General features: G+C 41.3%; 1 long non-coding RNA gene across 1 annotated transcript in view; it reads right to left on the bottom strand.

Annotated features, from left to right (window-relative positions):
• Positions 1-1925: 1925 nt before the first annotated feature.
• LOC144971975 (uncharacterized) overlaps positions 1926-5632 on the bottom strand; it is a 9590-nt gene continuing 5883 nt past the window's right edge. Inside the window, exons 3-4 of the long non-coding RNA XR_013645214.1 lie at positions 4877-4930; positions 1926-2173 (exon numbers count right to left, since the gene is read on the bottom strand). This is a non-coding gene — a long non-coding RNA (uncharacterized LOC144971975). The remainder of the gene's footprint in view (positions 2174-4876; positions 4931-5632) is intronic.

Below are 5632 nucleotides of genomic sequence, written 5' to 3'. Positions count from 1 at the left end.
GATGTTAAAGATTAAATGAGTTTGAAATTACATTCCAATAAAACCAGACATTGATATGACTTTAAAATATTAGACAATAAAATTTATAGGCAATGAAAGATACATGAATAAGAGATTAAAATAAGGTAAAGTGAATGGTGGATGCAATGAAATTACATTTATCAAAACTTTATACAAATTGAAAGCTATTTTATACAGTACGTGAGTCATTAACATTAAATGCCATTGAAACTGAGACAGGAAAATTTTCTTTTAATTTTGATGAGATGACTTTTCTTTAGAAAATTATCTTTCTATCCAACTTCAAGGTAATTGTAATAGATATTCCCATATGACATGTTGTGAGTTGATGAAATATTGTGAATGAAATATTGTGAACGAAATATTAAGATTAAAGAAAAAGGACACAACATTGCAACTTGAAAAAATACGACAAAAACAATTGAAAGTTACCATATCTGAAGTTAAAGATTGGCCATTTAAATTTTATTAACGGTGAATGAAATTCTTTAAGTGCTTGAGTGGATAATATAGGCTTGACAAAAATTGGAAAGGGCGCGATGAAAGGAGCAATGGTGATAAGAGTCACCACTGATTGTGAAAGAGGCAATGGTGATAAGAGTCACCATTGATGGTGAAAGAGTCAATGGTGATAAGAGTCACCATTGATGGTGAAAGAGGCAATGGTGATAAGAGTCACCATTGCTGGTGAAAGAGGCAATGGTGATAAGAGTCACCATTGATAGTGAAAGAGGCAATGGTGATGAGAGTCACCATTGATGGTGAAAGAGGCAATGGTGATAAGAGTCACCATTGATAGTGAAAGAGGCAATGGTGATGATAGTCACCATTGATGGTGAAAGAGGCAATGGTGATAAGAGTCACCATTGATGGCTTGACTTGCTTGACTTGCTTGCCTTGCATGCCTTGCAAGGTGGCAGGGACGATAAAGCCACTTCAAACGATCATGGCGTTCTAAGAGTAATTTTCAGGGTCAGATCGGCAGAGATTGCACCAGCAGAGCTCAAGATGAAGAAAGTATTGTTGATATAAAAGTGATGGCAGGAATATAGAAGATGGAAGCAGCAGCAGTGACAATGATGGTGAAAATGGCAAGGCAGGTGACGTGATGATGGAAATCACTCCGGCAGGGCTATGGTGGTGAAGATGATGATGATGGGAGGCGATTCTGATGGCAATGGTTGTGTTGGGAGGTGATAGCTTTGGAAGGGATGATGGGGAGTAATGGTAGAGTCATAGGGGTTGTGATAGAAGAGACCATGATGTGAGGTTGGTGGTAATAAGTGAAAGCCATGGCTTGGCGAAAATGATAGAAGCAGGTTCAATAATAAAGATCCAGTAAATGGCACAGTTCCAAACCCAGGGTCAAGGTGACCCATCCAGAAAGAGTCAAACAAATCACATCCCTATCCCCGTCTTCAAGACAATTGTAAATCAACATTCTGCCCAAACACATTCGGGCTTCCTGTAGGCCTCCAGTCCGCCTACTGCACTTGGGTATGGACATGAAACACAAACAAATACACCCCCACCGGTAGAAGCACACTTATCTGTATTTCAAATCCATGCGAATGCCAACCACAATCATCTTGTCAACAAAGAACACGAATGTAACTCACCCGGCCCTAACCAGTTGGAATCAACTCAAATCCGAGTCCAGAACCACACCACCACCTTCACTTTATCACTGAATCTACCTCCAGCATCCTCATCCTCCTCACAACTTCCACCCACCACCTACTTCCTCGACGAACACAATCTCTACATCACAATCACTACAACCCCACCAATACCACCATTACCTCCCTTCACAACCATTGCCATCATCATCACTTCCCATCATCATCCCTTCCCCACCACAACCCTCCCATCATGATTTCCATCATCCCGTCACCTAACAATGCCACCTTCACCAACAATGTCACTATTGTTGCTCCACCATCTACATCCCCATCATCACCTCGCCACCAACAACTCCTCCAACATCTTGATCACTGCCATTACAATCCCCGGGGCCCTCCAATATAACCCATCCCATTACTCCGCTGAATACCACAATCATCCTCCATGACCTCACCATCCCTGCTGGCCACCGCCCCTACCGCCCACATATGGCCAATCTCGATTCCTGGAGCTTGATGACGTCAAATATCTGTAACAAAAAGTAACAGATTATAAAATGCAAGGAAAAAATCAGTTCTTCACATCTAGTTCAACTTTTGTGATTCTAGTCTAATCCTGGTGCTTTCTATCTTTCAAGATTTTCAAGGTTTGCTTCAACTAAGTCGTTTGTAGTCTTAGTATATACAAACTATGTTGCGAGAGAACTTGTCTTAGGTTATACATACTATTTTGTGAGAGGCCAGGTCTTAGTATATACTAGTGCGGGGCGGTCCTTGGCAAGCTTAAGGACCACGGTCCTACGGTCCTTGGGAAATGAAGACCGCAAGGACCGGTCTCTAGACCGGTCCGTTCATTCTTGAACCGTTAAAGACCGCTACACGATGAAAACCGTGGCCTACAGGAGTAAAACACACGGAGTAGTCACACTCATTTCAAATTGTAACCTAATTAGAGAAGAGGGGTGATGCCTTCTTTATTTGCTCACCGTACTTCATTGTTACTTCGATAATTTAAAAAAATTTGAAATTTATCCCCATTAACGGAGATAATGGCACCGCCCAAGGGGTTGATCGAGTTGTTCGTGGCGTTGATACACACACGCAACTCCTCCCCCCCCCCCCCCCCCCCCCCCACACACACACACATTAGAGGGCAGCGAGCATTGAAGAGTAAGAGAGAGACATGAAGTTATAATAAGAGGGGGTGGATGAGGTGATAAGAGGGGTCGATGGTGACTTTTCGCCAGATCTAACAAACTCAGCTACCCATTCATTGCTGAGTAGACAGGGATTCAGAAAAAAATCGACTGCACCCGGGATCGATCTCTGGCCCTTTGCGTATAAAGAGAGTGCCCTATCAACTGAGCTATCGGGGTCCCCAAATATTCTATTGGACCTTTTAAAAATACAGACGTTATAACTGTTTTTTTTTTTGGACGGAAGAAACTAATGAAACTCATATTACTTGATTAGTTAAAACACCAAACGAAATTTTAATATTATTGTATTATTTTAAATGACAACAATGCGATAGAAAGGAGTGGCGACAAGAGATGGACAAAAGAAAACAAAAAATCAGACTTGCAACTTGCTAGGTTCGACACACACACACACACACACACACACACACACACACACACATCTTTAGTAGTCACATACATTTCAAACAATAACCCATTAGAGAAGAGGGGTCATGCCTTCATCATAGATCATTGTCATTGCGATCATTATGGTGTAGTAAATTTTGAAATTTACCCCGTATAATGGAATCGTCCAAGGCGTGCGCCTCCTGTTCCCCCCATCTCACACACGAAAGGGCGGTTTGCGGAGTGGAGGGATGTGGTCGTCTGCCTCTATGGTCGTCTGTGTCGTTTAGTGTATGGCAAAGGGGGGTGGGTGCGATTAATTAAGTGGGATGGGTGGTGATTGGTGGAAGATAGGCAAAGGACCGAGGCAACGAATCGCTGGGGAAGTAGTATGGCGCGAGACCGTTGAAAGGTGATAAGAAGTGAGGACCGCCGGCGGTCTTCCTCTTTGGGACTGGACCACGGTTCACAGCTAAAAGACCGTGGGACCGGTCCTCGGTCCGGTCCTCAGCGCGGCACTAGTATATACATATTTTGTGAGAGGCCTAGTCTTAGTATATACATATTTTGTGAGAGGCCTAGTCTTAGTATATACATATTTTGTGAGAGGCCTAGTCTCAGTATATACATAATATTTTATAAAAGGCCTGTTCTTAGTATAATATACATAATCTTTTGTGAGAGGCCTAGTCTTAGTATTATATACATACTATTTTGTGAGAGGTCTATTTAACACCTACAATATGACATTGATTGATATCATTCATGGTGCAGAAAAAAGATGATCAAAACACATATTGCACGCTATTATTTGAAATTACTGCCTCGATGAAAATATTTACCTCCTGTCGTTGTCGTCGTCGTAGTAGTAGTAGTAGTAGTAGTACTAGTAGTAGTCGTACTAGTAGTACTAGTAGTAGTACTAGCAGTGGTTGTATTTGTAGTGAAGATGATGTGTTGGAGCATGTAGTAGTAGTTGTAGTGATGATGAGGTGGAGTTGACTGCAGTTGTAGTTGTAGTAGTAGTAGTGGTATGATGATGATGTGCTTGTGACTGTAGTTGTATTGGAAGTAGTGATAATGATGTGGAGGCAGTGGCTGTAGTAATAGCAGTGGTAGTGGTATTGATGGTGGTGGCTGTAGCAGTAGTGATGATGATGTGGTGGTGGTGGTTGTAGAGAGGATGATGAGTGGCAGTGGTGGTTGTAGTCGTAGTGGTAGAAGTGTTGATGTGACGGTGACGGTTGTAGTCGTACTGGTATTGATGATGTGATAGTTGTGGTTTTAGTGATGTGGTGGTTGTGGTTGTGGTAGTGATGATAATGTGGTGGTAGTAGTGGTTGTAGTTGTGGTGATATGCAGTGGTAGTGGTGGGGTGATGATATGGTGGTGGTTGTACTGGTGGTATTAGTAATGATGATGTGGTGGTTGTGGTTGTTGTAAAAGTTGTAGGATGATGATCTGGTGGAGGTAGTTGTAGTAACGACGGAGAGAGAGAGAGAGAGAGAGAGAGAGAGAGAGAGAGAGAGAGAGAGAGAGAGAGAGAGAGAGAGAGAGAGAGAGAGAGAGAGAGAGAGAGAGAGAGAGAGAGAGAGAGAGAGGGGGGGGGGGGAGAGAAAGAGAAAGAAGACCAACAGAAATTCCTACCTCGAGGAGAAGGCTCCAGTCATATGAAGAATACACAATCCAATCCTGTCCATCCTTGAGAAAATAATAAAAAACGTTATTCTTGTTTAAGTTGTGATTGAAAAAGTAGTGTTTTGAAAGAAATGCAGTCTCACGACTGACGTTCAGATCATCTTACATTCATCCCTATAGCTCAACTGGTCAACTACTAAAACAATGTGACAAGGTCTGTTCCCCAGTTGAACCCCAAAAGCTAACTTCTAAATGAAGACATAGCACAAGGCTATTAATCATGCAGTTTATACTTTTATCAACATCAACCCAAACTCGTGATTATTTCATTATATAACATTAGTAAAAAAAGAATTCTACTACTATAACTATAAGCAATTTTACTTTGTAGTTGTTAGCTAAATGACGAGAAAATATTTTATCACTGTTTCAGTTTATCAGTGTCGCTCAGTGGTAGAGTTTTTGTTTTGTACCCCAAAGGTCCCGAGTTCGAATACTGGCTGCGCTCTATCTTTAGAAACTTGTCAGTCAGAAGCCCTGCACACAACTTGTATTAAACTCAAAATTTGTAATCATTACTGCTGTAACATTTGAGTTTTTATTGATATTCAATACCTTGAGCAATTGAAATATATTTTAGTCTATGCATTTTCTTTGAACTTGAAGTTGAAGCACTCTTGTCAGTGGTTTCCAAACAATGGATTCAATGAGTTTCATATCACGGGACTTTTGTTTTTTTCACTATTTAATTATTGATAACCAATA

This window comes from Berghia stephanieae, chromosome 4, assembly GCF_034508935.2.
Source record: "Berghia stephanieae isolate SIO BIC M18660-M18661 chromosome 4, UCSD_Bste_1.3, whole genome shotgun sequence".
Taxonomy (NCBI): Eukaryota; Metazoa; Mollusca; class Gastropoda; order Nudibranchia; family Aeolidiidae; genus Berghia; species Berghia stephanieae.
The sequence above is the reverse complement of the archived record's forward strand: the minus strand, read 5'-3'. Positions and strand labels throughout refer to the sequence as shown.